The sequence below is a fragment of the Dermacentor variabilis genome, chromosome 1 (genome assembly GCF_050947875.1).
Source record: "Dermacentor variabilis isolate Ectoservices chromosome 1, ASM5094787v1, whole genome shotgun sequence".
Classification (NCBI taxonomy): domain Eukaryota; kingdom Metazoa; phylum Arthropoda; class Arachnida; order Ixodida; family Ixodidae; genus Dermacentor; species Dermacentor variabilis.
The window spans coordinates 236800037-236815672 of record NC_134568.1 but is presented as its reverse complement, the minus strand read 5'-3'; the positions used below and the strand labels follow the sequence as shown (position 1 = coordinate 236815672).

Here is a 15636-nt window from a genome sequence, read left to right as displayed (position 1 = left end):
TAAGAACGAGTGCGTGTTGTTAGGAGACTTGAAGAGAAACCGCTGCAGTAATTGTTTAGTACGTGGCATCCAATTAGCTTAAAAGTAATTTGCTAGATTTTTAATTGTTGTTATGGTTGTAAAGATGTAAATTACAAAGTTATAGAGAATAGTAAGGTATGCCAAAATGAGGTGTCTCTAGCACGGAAAGATCTTTTGTTGTTGTCGTTGTTCTTTTTTTGCGGGGAGAGAAAACCTTCGAAATATGAAAAATGCCACGCGACACCAACAACCATCAAATAGTTTTAACGGGAAAGCAAACTGTTCACCTCAGGCTCACCACTCGGAGAAGCGCATTTTACTTATGTTGGTAGGTACGCACTTATCACTGAGAGATGTACGGACCATCGCTGCTCTCCCCAGTAACAGATGAACAACTTACTGATGAAAAACTGGCTGTCATTGGTTAAAGCGATAACTTCAACTAACTAGCGACGGTGACCACTTTGAGGCTTATGAGCAAAACGAGTATAAGGTAAAAACGGAAGCCAATGTTTCGACAAGTGGACTTGTTTTTTTCAAGGCGACATGTGCTTGCCTCGCTCATCCGCCTTACCCGCTCTCCCCTTTAGAATATCGTGAACCGAGAGGTTGCAGCGCAGCGCCAGGACCAGAGGACCAGCGTAGCAGTTTCTTAGAACGGACGTGCTAGCGCCGCGAGCTCGCGCCGCCCAACTTAATTCTGTCATCTCTCTGCATTGCCGACCGAGAGCGCCTACATTTAGCGTCCGCGCGTAGCGGCGTTGGTGGGCGCTACAGGACCTCCCGCCCAGACAGAACGGCGAAATGTACTCGTCGACGAAGTGGAGATGGTGCTGGTTGGACTACGTGCAGGTCCGCGAATACGCCAGCGACATCCGCGGGGAGCTCCTTGGGAGGCGGCTCGAGGTATGCCAGTTTGAGGCGGCCTAATGAGACTACCTCTTCGCGATCATTCAACAGGATGGTGGCGGACTTCGGCATCTGGTGAAGGACACGGTACGGCTCATCGTAGGAGGGTGTAGGAGGTGCCTCTACAGCGTCTCGTCCGAGAAAAACGTGGGTCGACGACGCAAGGTCCGGATGCACAAATATGCTGTAGTCCGAAGATCGAGGCGGGACGGGGCCCAGCTGCTGAATGCAGTCCTGTAGGCATTGAAGGCACTGCAGCGACTGGGGCGAGGGGACCGAAGGAACGAACAAGTCTCCAGGAAGCCGCAGGGGTGCACCATAGACGACTTCGGCCGGAGAACAGCCAAAGTCGTGACGAAGGACAGCGCGTACGCCAAGAAGCACCATAGCAACGTAGTCAACCCAGTGCTCCCGCGATCCAGGCGTACAGTGAGGGCAGGCTTGAGATGGGGGCGTTGGAGACGCTCAACCATGACGTTGGCACAGGGATGATACGCAGTGGCAGGCAGTGTTTAGCGCCAAGCAGGCGGTTAAGAGAAGTGAAGAGGGTACAGTCAAATTGCCGGCCGCGATCAGCGGTTAAGATGCTGGGCCAGCCGAAGCGGGAAACCCATGCTGAAACGAAGGCTTTGGCGACCGTTTCCGCAGTGATTTCCGGAATGGGCATGTCTTAGGTCAACGGGTGAATTGGTCAATCATTGCTGGAATGTACCGGCACTCGTGAGAGGGAGGAAGTGATCCAACCAAATCAAGATGGACGTGGTCAAAGCGACTGCCAGGTGGCAAGAAAGACTGCGTGGGAGTCTTAGTGTGGCGGGTCACTTTGGCAGTCTGGCACGCGAGGCACGAACGTGCCACTGGCAAAGATCGGTGTTGTTAATGTTTGGCCAGACGTGTAGCGCTCTGTCACGAGGCGCTGCGTGGCTTGGATGCTGGGATGGCAGATGTTGTGAAAGAATTGGAACACCGCATGACGGAAGGCAGACGGAATGATGGGGCAAGGTGCAGCTGCTCACATGTCACACCAGAGTGAACCAGACACAAACGAGGAGGAATGAGTTGTAGACTGAGGGAACGGAGATGGTCACGCATCGCTTGCAGCTCAGCGTCTTCCATATGCGCCCGAGCGAGAGGTTCCCAGTTGACAGTTGATGTAGAAGTGCCGAGGGAGGTAACGGGGAGAGAGCATCAGCTACCTCGTTTTCGGTGCCCTTGATGTGCCGGATATACATAGTGAACTCCGATATATAGGCCAGTTGACGAAGTTCACGTGCGAGATATTTGGAAGAGTTTGTACAGAAGACATACACCAGAGCCTTATGATCCGTTAGAACATAAAATGGCTCGCCCTCCAAGAAGTGCTGGAAGTGCTGGATGGTGGAGTAGATAGCGAGCAGCTCACGGCCAAAAACGCTGTAGCGAGTCTCGTCAGGTTGGAGCTTCCGAGACAAGCCCAGTGGACGCCACTCGGAGTCGATTTGCTGCTGGAGAACAGCGCCGACAGCTACACTAGACGCATCCACCATGATACGAGTAGGCACGTTAGTTCTCGAGTGGATGAGAAGCACCGAATCGGCGACGGCTTGTTTAGCAGCCCTGAAAGCAGCTTGAGCTTCGGGAGATCACGGAATTACGGTTGAGGAGCTGTTGGTCGTGCGAAGAAGGTCAGTCGATGGATGCAGAAGCTCAGCGCAGTGCGGAATAAAGCGCCGGGAGAAATTTACTGGCCCAGGAACTCACGCAGCTGGCGTAGGCTAGTGGGTGCTGGGAAGTCTTGCACGGCCTGGACGTGGGAGGCCAACGGACGAATTCCCAGCGCCGAGATGTGGTGACCCAGGAACCCTACCTATATAGGTGACCCTACCTATGTCACTTTACCTTGTTCTCGTTTTGCTCATCGTCTTGAATTTCCATATCCTGTCTTTCCCGTGCTTTCCCTGGACCATCTAGACGAGTGTGCTTTCCTAGGTCACTTGAAATAAGTTCGGCAGCATGTTACACTCCTGTAACACATGAAGGCGAAGGCCTGCTGCCCACGTGGTAATACATTAAGTTATATGATCCTAGGGGTCACGACATAACGCGAGGCACAACGAGCCGCAGTGTGAAGTCAACGCATGGTGCTGTATGTCAACCTCCTCAGCGACACATGCAAGCACCTAATACACTACCAAAAGGTTCTTTCGTTCTCTTTCTTTCTTTGTTCTTTCGTTCTTTCTTTCTTTCGTTTCTTCAGGCATATTAAGCCACTGCACCTTTGCTTGTTTACAGGGGTATGAGCCATTCCTGATAATGATATTTTTTGCATCACTGGACTAGACGCCGCTTTTTTCGGGTGTGAGCCATTGCAACAATCCCACTTAAGGCTTTCACCTTAAAATCTTACCAATCGAAAGGACAGACAAAATCAAGAAGGTGGTATAGCGCCATCTTACAGTTGTCAGCAGAGGTATATACAGAAAACCCAGTTAAATACCACGCTTAGCGTTCGACGAATCCTTACAGGCGGCTCGGAGAAAACTATACCAGCTCTTGACCCCACTTATAGTAAGCTGCCTTGGTCACCGCTACGCTTGCCTTTTTTACTCTACGCCATTATTGCTCATCGTTTAGTGAACGTATTTTTTTCTTTTTCATTTCCTATATTTGTTATCTTTCGTTATATATTTTGTTATGTTTCGCACCCCGAATAAAATGTGGCATAGACTCTAAACATTGCGCCAAACAGAATGAGTGTACTTAGTGTCAACTACTAGGAATTTGATTTTTATTTTCTTACTTGTATACAGACATCATTTCGCGGCATGGTCACCCCAGTGTAGTATCATTGCTCACGTGTCCGCTCAGCACTCCCCCCACGCCCTTTCTTTCTTCCAGCTGATGCTTAAATGAACTTCGCGTTAACTAATTCAGATAAGACCTATTTTCTATAAGGGATGCAGCCACGGATTCAACTCTTCCTGGAGGCTACATTGGGCCTTCGAACGCGCGCGCCGCCTACAGCATGGCGCTAACACACGCCTTGAACACTGAATTCGCCGCGACATTGTCACATTCATTCCTGCCATGCTTGAATGTTACCCATCACTTTTAGTTCGTCCCTGTAAAATATAGCAATCTAGGTCCGTCTTTAAAGCCCCGTATCTTCTACATGTGCGCAGGTTCACGCGCCCAGGATCCCGGCGTAAGGTGCCAAGACAACAGCTGCGTTTGGAGGCTGACGGACCTTGGCTGGCGATATGACAAACAACACTTCTAGCATATGGGATGCAAACCCTGGTCGACACTACTGCTGACAATGGAAATAAATAATTCACATTCGACGTCGACATATATCCACTTAATAAAATACAATCTGGTGTCGTTGTCTGCTTCTCGAGCACACGTGTGACACATGCACTTTATGCGATGCGTACAGTGTACGCAAGCGACGCTGTTCTAATCGAACAGTCAGTCAGCACTACCCCGCAGAGGACAAAATGAAACGGGACTGTTTACTTTTCACAAAGAACTATCAACATTTCTGGAAAAGAACTAGCAGTATTGGCCTCCTATAAAGCGACTTGGTTTGCGACACCGCGCGCAGTCCTCTGTAGGGATGCATCAGGTTTGCAAATAGGGCTTCCTTATTCCTTTTTGCAGGTCTGCCTTTGGACGGCTAATTTAATCTGCACCCATTCCATGATGGTGGCGGTATGAAAGTGTCATTCACATGGCGCTAAAATTTTTGGTAATAACATTAAAACAAGAAAGAAAGAAAAATAAACCGTATATTTGACCGACGTGCGATACGATCGCACACTGCGGCCAACCTGCTTGTTCGTATTTGCCGCCGTCGAAGGCTTACTTGCAGGCTTTTCCGCGCGGTCACAGAGCGGTCTCTTGCTTTTCCTTTTTTATTCACAGTTGGAAAAGCAAAATGAAAGCGACAACAAAACGAAGCGAGGGTAAGAAAAGAAGCGAAACGGCGCCCTTATGCTGCCTCGTTGCGGACTCTTGAGCAACACACCAACTTTTGGCGAGCATTCGAAGCCGCTGGCGAAGATTTGAAAATCGCACTGCCTCTAGCGATACAGCACCGCAGCTGCCGGCAGCCACAGCGATGTGCAGAGTTGCACAAGAGAGAGAGAGAGAGAGAGAGTGAACAAAATTACGCCACGCTGTGTTATATCCTCCTATAGTATAAAAGAACGAGCAGGTTGAAAATAGGCGATACAAATTCGCGCAGTCAACGGCGATCTCTATACAGGCGGAGCGATTGAAGCGTCTGCATCGCACAAGTCTTCAGGGAGAGTCATCATCATCAGCCTATTTTTATGTCCACTGCAGCACGAAGGCCTCTCGCCCTGCAATCTCCAATTACCCCTGTCCTACACCAACTGGTTCCAACTTGCGCCTGTGAATTTCCCAATTTCATCACCCCACCTAGTTTTCTGCCGCCTTCGACTGCGCTTCCCTTCTCTTGGCACCCATTCTGGAAGTCTAATGGCCCACCGGTTATCCATCCTAGACATTACATGGCCTGCTCAGCTCTATTTCTTTTTCTTACTGTCAATTAGAATATCGGCTATCCCATTTGCTCTCTGATCCACACTGCTCTCTTCCTGTCTCTTAACATTACGCCTAACATTTTTCGTTCGATCGCTCTATGCGCGGTCTTTAACTTGTTCTCGAGCTTGTTTGTCAACCTCCAAGTTCCGGCCGCATATGTCAGCATCGGTAAGATGCACTGATTGTACACCTTTCTTTTCAATGATAGTGGTAAGCTCCCGGTCAGGTTCTGCGAATGTCTGCCGTATGCACTCCAACGCATCTTTTTTCACTCTTCTGCAAATTTCCTTCTCATGATGAGGGTCCCCTGTGAGTAATTGACCGAGATAGACGCACTCCATCAGCGACTCTAGATGCTGACTGGTGATCCTGAATTCTTGTTCCCTTGCTAGGCTACTGATTGTTATCTTTGTCCTTCTGCACATTAATCTTCAATCCCACTCTTACACCTTTTCTGTTAAAGTCCTCAATCATTTGCTGTAATTCGTCCCCAGTGTTGCTGAACAGGACAACGTGATCTGGAAACCGAAGGGTGCTGAGATATTCGCCGTTGATTCTCACTGCTAAGACTTCCCAGCTTAATAGCTTGAATACTTCTTCCGAGCATGCAGTGAATAGCATTGCTGAGATTGTGTCTCCTTGCCTGACTCCTTTCTTTATAAGTATCTTTCTAATTTTCTTGTGGACAACCAAGGTAGCTGTGGAATTTTTGTAGATATGAGATATTCACGTATGCCTCCTGTACTCCTTGATTATGCAATGCCTCCATGATTGCTGGTATCTCTACTGGATCAAATGCCTTTTCATAATCTATGAAAGCCATATAGTTGACTGTACTCTGCAGGTTTTTCGATTACCTGATCGATGACATGGTTGTGATGATGTGATCCATTGTAAAGTATCCCTTTATGAAGCACGCCTGTTCTCTTGGTTTACTACGTCAAGTGTTGCCCTTATTCTATTGGAAATTATCTTGGTGAATATTTTATGCAATACTGAAAGCAAGGTAATGGGCCTATAGTTTTTTTCAATTTTTTAACGCCTCCCATTTCGTGGATTAGTACAATGTTCGCATTCTTCCATTGTGGTGTATATAATTCAGCGCTGTTTTTCACTGCACATTGAATTGCCCATTTTAGGAACTGCAGCAAAAATCACATCGTGGGCACGACACCATGTGATAATCTGGACAAGATCCCCGTTTCTTTCTTTCCCTACGCTAGGGCCTCATTGTTTCTTTTTAATTTTTGCGCGCGTTTTTCTATCTCTCTTTCATTCCTCGTTCACGCATGATTGCTACGTCTCTTAGTATTGCCAGGAAGCGTTGTTTCTGTCTTCCCTTTACATTAGTTTTATAAGCATATCTGCAACATCTGCATCATTGATCTGCACCATATGCTGCTGAGTGGGAAAGTTTCGAAGGCCTCGAGAAATCATAGAATTATCAGCCGCGCTTTTGTCTACACGTGGACCTTCGCCACCAATGGTTATTCGATTTCAGCCCTCGATGCAGCGGCTTTTGTATACGCGCAACAGGTGGTGACCCCCACCGCGCTCGTTACTGCGTCACTTAGATAACGGTAACATTCACGATTTGACCTAATGCCCAAAATGCATGTACAAGCAGGAGGTGGGTAAAGCCACACACGCACGGCGCAACGTGCTGCTCCAGTTGAAAAGAACGCGGAAGGCAACGCGATTACTTAACGCGCGGGGGCGTTAAGTAATCGCAATCGCAGCCTGTGTGAGGGGACTATGGGATATGCTGCTCCGCTTAGGGAGGAGCTGTGCTCGTCGAAACAGCTCCGACCGTTGACGTCGAGTGTCGAAATGCGTTGAGGCTGTTCGGGATACTCGCGGACTGGAGAACGATTAGCTGCCGCGGTGACTGTTTATTTATCTTCCTTTTTTTCCTCATCCTTGGGTCACATCAAGCGCTGCTGCAATAGCGGTTTCAACAAGCTGTCTTCGATCCACCGAACTAGGAATCAGCAGCAGCTTGCGCGGGTTGTTCTTCTAAGCCTCAATTATATAGACAACTCCGCAACATTTCAAGAGCAAGTAGATTGTGGATAGCCCAGCCGGTGTGTCGACGCACGCAACCTTTAACTTTGTAGATGCCGCCGACGTACCGAGAGCGTCTACGCGTACCGGCATGTGTATGCACTCGACGTGTATGCGTCGGTTTTCCCCCTCTATTAGCTGTATCGCCGCTGTATGAATGCGAGCGAACTTCGGTTCGCGACAGGAGGCTGAGCGCGCGCAGCTGGAGCCCGCGCACCAAACGGCATTGACGTCCGCACGCGCCGAGCTAGCCGTAAATTTCCGCGTTTCGCGAGAAAGCCCAGATGGACTCGCCTCTCTCTCTCCACGTGCGCGACCCCGGTTGCGCAACGGCCGGGTGTCCCGTTTCCATCGGCGCCAAGGACGGCCGCGGAGCTCCTCCCCGCGCGCGTGCGCTCCGGGGGAGTGCACACGTCAGTCGCCCGCCGATGCGGCGGCTCTGCCGAGCGTTTCTCCCCAGTTGCGAGTGGCGCGCATTTTTCAAGAGCAGTCTTTTTTTGTTCTTCGGCCGATTCCTATTGTGGTTTCCCGGAAGACTACACCAGCTCCAGCAGCCCGCGCAGCCGATTTCCCAGCGAGACCTTATCCCCGCTACAATCCATTTCGTTTCTCTGCACGAGCGCAGCAGCCCTGAAAACGTATCGAAGAGCTACTTGGCGGAAACGCCTTACGACTGCTGCGCACCCCTATAGTGTTCTAGTGCAACAGCCAAAACGGTCTGAATGCGGCTCTACTTTGCTGCTCGCAGACCACGGCCATAAATGCTGGCGCGCTGACTGATTGATACCTTACTTCCGGGATGACAGAAGTAATTGGAAGCGGGTCACTGACCCCGCCGCTGCGCAGTGTAGCGAGAAAAGTCTGCTGCAAGACAAATTGTCCAGCAGGTTGGCGGTATGTCTTCGCACCTGACCATTGGTTAGTTTCATCCTGGTGTCACCAGTAAATTCCATGCGCCTTTATTATTATTATTATTATTATTATTATTATTATTATTATTGAGGCGGGGATGGGCGATGCAGCTGTCAGATCTTTCATATTCCTTTTCTGTTATGGAAAGCTGCGAAGTTTCGAATGGCGCTCGCATTTTGGATACTCAGACCCGGTCACTTTATGGCATATTCCTTTTTACATCCACGAATGCCCAGAAACGAACTGAGGGCAACAAGCGTTGAACAACGAGAATATCTACTAATGGTGTTTGTTCATTGTCAGACCTATTAACTTTTCGCACCGTTAATGGTCAAATTGAGAGACCTGCAAGATGCAGCGAAGTGAGAGACTTCACTGGTTGACACGTCCAGCAGTGTAACTCTTGTACAGCTCTTGAGCGTGGATCATTTCTCAACAGGCACCTCGAGTTTTTATTTCTTATTTATTTATCTTTTTTTCGCGGACGTACGGTATCTACTGTCCCTCTGATCGTGGTATCGAAACATAGCTTGTGAATCACTCGGAACAGGTTCATTCTTGTTGTTTTGTTTGTTTGTTCCTCTATTTCTGCGGATTCAGCAGCAAAGGAGAAGGGCTGCTTGCACATAAATGTCCAGCAATAACAATATGTTCAGGTCGGGAGCCGTAATATAGCCGGCTTTATAAACAAAAGTCAGTCCACTTTCAGCCGTTTAATATTAAACACAGTGTTGCACATACTTCCAGAAACGGTCGCCAGCTTCGAGCAGCACACAATTAAAGGTTCGTGCTGTCAAGACAGCGTGTTGCGAAAATACGTTCTATTGTATTGTGTCTTGTGTTGGAACCGAAGCCCATAAGCTCCAGTGCGACTGCCGAGCAATGCCTGCGATTTCGTAGTCGAATCCACAGAAGCGCAGATGGAGCGGACTGCTGCCGCCAACGCGGCACTGCGGTCGCCAACGCCGAGCGGCCAATCCTAACGCTATGTTGACGCGCTCGATTCGAACGCGTTCCTTGACGGCTAAATGCGTCTGGCCCAAATTCGTGTGGTCCCTTGAGTTGTGTGGCTGTAAACGCTGCACGTGTGACGGCCAGTCGAAGCAGGGCCCGGGCAAAGGGGGGTGAGCCCACCAGCGAGACGGTTTGCTCGAAAGGTCGAGCGGCGCTTCTTCGGCAGAATTTCTGGAAAAGGGAATATCGCAATACCAAGAAAAGCGGTATTGTCCGTTGCTTTCAAAGACTAACCACGCAGAATGATACGTCGCAATGCTCTCCCAGAATGTGAGAGGTGATCGGTGCTTCTATGGAGGTACGTCATACCGACCACATAGCTTAAGCCTACGAGCTTTAGTAAAACATGCCACACAACGCCGCTAAATGCGCCCATAAGTATGTCCGCCGACGTGCGTAAATTTGAATACGTACGAACACTCAAGTGCTGACCGGGACATAGTCGGCCGGGCTAAACAGCCTCACCCTAGCTTTTCTCAACTTTATCTTCATTTCCTAATGTGAGTTCTTTCAAATATAAGTAATTTAGCCACGCGCACTAACCAGCCCACTTTCGATGGAAAATTGAGCATTTAAGGAAGCAATGTGCTGGTGGTATGCGAGGTATGTAAACGTGTTCCCCCATGGCATACGTGTCGTGGGTAGGTGGTAAGCTAGTAAGGCACGTGGGTTTCAGTTCCTAACTTGAAAAGTCGCAAGAAACCGCAGGAACACTAGCTACGACGCTGTCACGAAACCAAGAAAATTGGTCAGTCACGTCCGTGAAATAATTGTCTTAGATGCACTGATGACGACAGGACACCTACCAGAGGCAGGCTAGCATTCTTCAATTTGGGGTACAGATGAACCAGCTTTATTTAGTCGATTTTTTAAAGTACACGCCTGAGCCAAAACTGGTGCCTGGGCCTAACAGAAAACGTGCTCGATGCCGAGCTAGCTCACCTTTTTCGTGAGTAAACCCCCAGACGAGGACTTCTGGGGACGATAGGCCCTGGCCAAGCACAGCGCTCAGCGCGATCGCAGCTCTGTCTCCTCCGGGTTGCCTCGGCACGTGCCGCACTCGTCCTCTACGCCCCTCACTCAGTGACGAGGGCTCTCCACGTGCCGAACGCTCTCGGCATCGGCACGTGTACTCCGGAGCGCAACCCAGGGAGCGGCGCCGCGCGACGCTCACAACCGGCGTGCGGTAAAGAGCCGCATACTGGTTCTTTCCTGTAGGAAATTTTTCCCTGCTTTTAGACAGCGAGACGTACGCATACAGGTTACGCTTGCCGTTTAGTACCTTTATAATACTATACCCAGTAACGATGGTTCGCACTCGAATTGATTCGCCAGCAAGCGCCCGCACTGCATGAAAAGCGACGGTCGCTCCGTGGACGCTAACCTCCAAATCGGGAGCCAAGACGTGTGACGTCAATGCCCATGTGATAGCGGCAAAGCTCCGCCTACTTCTCGTGTCGTGGCGGGCGTGCGCTCGCTCGTGGTAACAGCCACGGCGCGTGGCTAGAGGAGGGCAAGGGCATAGAAAGAGAGAGCACGTAGCGCACCTGCTGCGCCGAGGGCGATGCGCTAGTAGCGCTGCCGTGAACTTCGAAAGGCCTGCCGAGCTGCGTGTCCATTGTATGCAGCTCTAGCCATCGCTCTGGTATCGATCGACGCTCGCGGCGAAAGCCCTGTGGAGAAAGCTCTCTTCCTGCTGGCACGCGCTCTTCCTGTAGACGGGCCGCATCAAGCGCGAGGTGTTGCTTCAGAAGCGCGAATAAAATGTCAGCGGCAGGAGCTGCTGTTCAACAGTATGAGCTACATTTCGGGCGGAAAAACATGCATGAAAGAGAAAACTGAAAGGCTGTGGAAGACAGCAGCCAGACTTGCAACGAATAAAAGAGGAACATTCTTATACAATACAATGTCACGTATTTAGATGGAGAAGAAGAAGAAACTTTATTAAAGAATGGTCCGGCAGTTTTTGTTGTAGGGGCCTCAGGTGGCGGCTCGAAGTCCTTGGACTCGGGCGGCATCTTCGGCTTGCCGTACGTCCCAGAGCTGGTCTGCCAACTCCCAGCGGCGGCGACGCCGATGGAGAAGGTCCCAGGTGGCTCCGGCAGCCGGCGTGGCGTCGGGAAGAAGCGAGCTCGAGGCTTCCTGTCCTCTGGCAACGGCCGCGATTATGGACGCGTTGTGAACCGAGGTGGTTTCAGTATCGTTGTTGCCGGCACATTCCCAGAGCATGTGTCGCAGCGTTGCTCTCTGTCTTCAAGCTTTACACGCATCTGTTGGATATAAACCCGGGTAGCAGCGATGCAAGACGGCGTAATTAGAGTGTCTTTCTTTCTTGAATTTTTATTTTCTCTCTCTATCTTTTTTACCAGTGACTTTGCATATTCTTGCTCATGATAAGCAGAAGTAAGCACTCGATTCGGACAATAGAAGCCAGTTTGCGGTGGAAGTTAGTTACGTACAGCATGCAGGGAGGACAACACAGCATCATCATTAATGGGGTCTTTACGTCCCAAAGAAACACCTGGACTCTGTCAGGCGCCGCAGTGGAATAATATTGGGCACATGGGGTTCTTAAACTTGCGCCTAAATCTAAGGAATGCTAGCGTCTGCATTCCGCCACCATGGGCCATCCACAAGGCGGGTGCAAGAACATCCCATCATGCAAACATCTCCTCAACAATGAGCGCAAGAAACACTGCACACATCATTGGCGAGATCCTTGTTTACTGGCGCTATCCACCTGTTGACTGCCGTAGTGTAATCAGCCATTGCAAATGAAACAACGTGCTCCGCGTCGATTTTACTACTTCGACTTATTATCGTAAAAAAGCCGCAGAACGTGCTTTGTTTCTTTTTCTGTTTTGTTTTTGTTTTTAACCCGCGTTTCACGAATGCTGAGACTGCTGCCGATATGGTGCGTGCAGTCTTATCGGTATTGTTGAAAGTGCCACGACCTGCGGCATCGCAAGTGGACACGACACGACCTGCGAGCTTTACGCTTCACTCAACCTGCCCCTTCCTGTCTGACAACGTGGAACGATTTCGCGTACTTAAACGTTGCGTCTGAGGCTTTTCTCGCTGACAGGCGCACGGAACAGTAGTGCTTTTCGCATTCGAAATGAAAATGCGTGAAACAAATACTCACGCGTTTCATAACAACAACAAAAATGGTGTGTGAGCATACTCATTAGCTAGAATTCGTAGATTGAATATGTGCCGTAGAGTAATTAATCAAAGACTCAATTAGTGTAATTTGTCTCATTATTCACTTAGGCATTTTGATTCCTCGTAGAAGTGATGGCCGCCTCTTCGAATAATCTAGACCATTGTCTAGAATTATCCTATCCGCCACAGGCATTTTTTTTGTGTGTGTGTGTGTGTGTGATTTGGGGCAAATAAAGTTTTGCTCGTCGGCTGTTCTTCTTGCTTCTCCGTTAGAACGTGAAGGTTCTCGTGTGATGATCGGCAGCGATGATCAAACGCAGGCAGGAAGGTACCAAGATCAGATGGACAAGAATGTTGATAGATAAACTTTTCTTCATACATGGCAGATAAAACAAATGCAATTGCGAAAAACTTGAACAATTGCGAAACAGAGTTTAACTCTTCGACTGTCTGAATGAATGCTAGAGCACAGACTCATATTAACGTACACGGAACGGAGCCTCACTGATCTATCAGCAATCCTGATTTCAGCCCAACTCGCCGTGGTTGCTTAGTGGCTATGGTGTTGGCCTGCTAAGCCCGAGGTCGCCGGATGGAAGCCCGGCCACGGCGGCCTCATTTTGATGGAAGCGAAATGCGGAAACCTCCGTGTACTGATTTAGGTGCACGTCAAAGAAATACAAGCAGTCCAAATTATTCTGGAGTCCCCACTACGGCATGCCTCATAATCAAATCGTGGGACCCTATAACGTAAAACTATTCCACTATATTTTTATTTCAATCTCCTGACGTCAAATTTATGTAACTGCCGACGCAAGCATCGGGCAGTGACCCACAGTGTTCCGATTCCATGGCTCGCGTTGATGTAGCGGCCACTCCTCGGACAGATGACAGACGGCGACAAACTACATAAACTTTGTTTTTAATGTATATCAGCCATCGTAAGGGCGCGATGCTGCCACACTGCTGCAACACCGGTGGACAGACAATGAAAAAGAGAGGGGAGCATAGGAGGGGAGAGAACAGAACGTGGAATTATGGGAGTACAAGGTTGCTTGGCTAGAAAGAGAAACCGAAACTTGAAACAGAAACCGAAATTGCGGCGGATTAAACACATGGTTCCAACACACACAGCGTTGCCTGCACAGCCCAATCAAACGCTCTCCTCGTTTATAGGAGGTCACTTTTGTTTGCTTTCAAAACGAATAACATTGCCGACATTGAGAGCTTTTTCTTATCTAATTGGCAGACAAGGGGGCGAGGAGCACGCTAAAGTGGATAAGTTTTGGACGGGGCCACTGAAAGCAGATAACCGCACTGAAAACAGATAACCGGATGGAGAGGTGGTACCGGCGTATGCGATTGGTCCGCTTTCCCTTACTTGGCTTGCGGTGGCTTGTATAATATCGCGGCGGCATGCAACGGACAGGTAAAAATGCTGCTAAAATGGATCCTCAGCAAAAAGAATTGGCAGAGCGATATGGTATATGTGCTGAAAGAGCTCGATAACGTTATACGGCCACGCAAAAAGTTTTGTTATACGCAAATAAACCCACGCTCTCCGACTGGTACAAGTAGCCAGTGCCTGAGCGATCGGCGGCAGCCATCTTCTACTTCTTTCGTAACGGGACAGTCTCCGACTATTCAGAAAAACATCCAGTTTTGTTCGGCATATTAATGCACATTTAACGCCTACACGTCACTTTGACGCAATGAGGTTTTGCGGTTTTGTGACGTCGAGTGGCAGACAGGTGATGTGGGTGCGGCCTGAAACCTTTTGACCAATAGCAGAGGATTAATGGCGAAAAGGCGTCGAATCGGAAATAATTATTAATTTTTTCTTTGTTCGGTCGAATCACACATAATCAGTGTGCACATCTCATATCAGATTGGAAGCTATCGCGGTTTTAGTGACGTCGCGTGACAGACAGGCGGAGTGAGGGCGGTCCAAAAAAGTTTGCGAACAATCGCGGAGGGCTGATTGCAGAATTTGAGCATAAAAGTTTGGAATAGCTTTACGTTATAGCGCCCGTGGTTTCGGCTCATAAAACTCATAATTTAATTTTAATTTCAGCCCAATCTGAGGTACAGCATACCCTTTAAATTAGTACAGCTCAAGCAGCGTTGGCCCGTCCCACAGATACAATTGCCAATGACAGTTAAAAGTTTGTTAAGCCACAACCCAAATGGATAGGCTTACTCTCTTAAAAGTAAACGTATTGGAAAACAAAACTGTTGCCCTTCTTCCTACAACACCATTCCCTTCTCGTATTTCCTCGTGGTCAGTGACGGCTATACCAAAACACGCCAGGCCCGCACAATCTATTGCTAGGCCATCTCAAACCTCGGCGGCGTCTCTAGCCTGCAAAGCTCTCGGAAGCCAGGGCCTCAACACCGCGTACCGCAGCCCCACTCAAGGTTTGTCCGCGTGGAAGAATTATGACCGTTAGTGGCATTCGATGTCGGTGTTTACAAGACGACGTTCTCACAATGCGCTCTTCGCATGCGTACTGCACCTCTATACGGCCCGCACTGCAAGTCCGTCATTCGACACCACGCGGGATTTTCTCAGCACTCAACAACCAGATCCCGACGGTTGCCGCATGGACGCGTACATCCGCTCCGTACATGTAACACGTGGTCAATAATACTGCTAGGCCACTCCAAACCTCGGCGGCGTCTCCAGCCAGCAAGGAACTCGGGAGCCGGCGCTACAACACGGCGTACAACAGTCTAGATCGCGCAAGGTTATTCTTCGTGGATTACTATTATGACCATCGGCGGAATGCCAACTCAGCGCGCGCAAGACCGCGTTCTCCGAATTCGTTCTCCGCATCCGCACTGCGCCCCCTTGGCGGGCGCGCAACGTGAGTCGTCACCAGACACCACGCGGGCCTTCTGACCCCTCAAAAACACAAATGGATGCCCATCGGACGCGCAAGGTGGAGGGGGGGAGGATTGGACCCCTCTCTATACACAAAACACTTGGGCAACGCGCGA

The 15636-nt window shown here is 49.5% G+C and overlaps 2 long non-coding RNA genes across 2 annotated transcripts in view; one reads left to right on the top strand and one right to left on the bottom strand.

Moving 5' to 3' along the window:
• Window positions 1-4284, top strand: part of LOC142560007 (uncharacterized) — a 30116-nt gene extending 25832 nt beyond the window's left edge. The window contains exon 2 of the long non-coding RNA XR_012823294.1: window positions 4092-4284. This is a non-coding gene — a long non-coding RNA (uncharacterized LOC142560007). The remainder of the gene's footprint in view (window positions 1-4091) is intronic.
• The window catches only part of LOC142560011 (uncharacterized), a 49470-nt gene extending 38603 nt beyond the window's left edge, over window positions 1-10867 (bottom strand). The window contains exon 1 of the long non-coding RNA XR_012823297.1: window positions 10414-10867. This is a non-coding gene — a long non-coding RNA (uncharacterized LOC142560011). The remainder of the gene's footprint in view (window positions 1-10413) is intronic.
• Between the last annotated feature and the right edge of the window lie 4769 nt (window positions 10868-15636).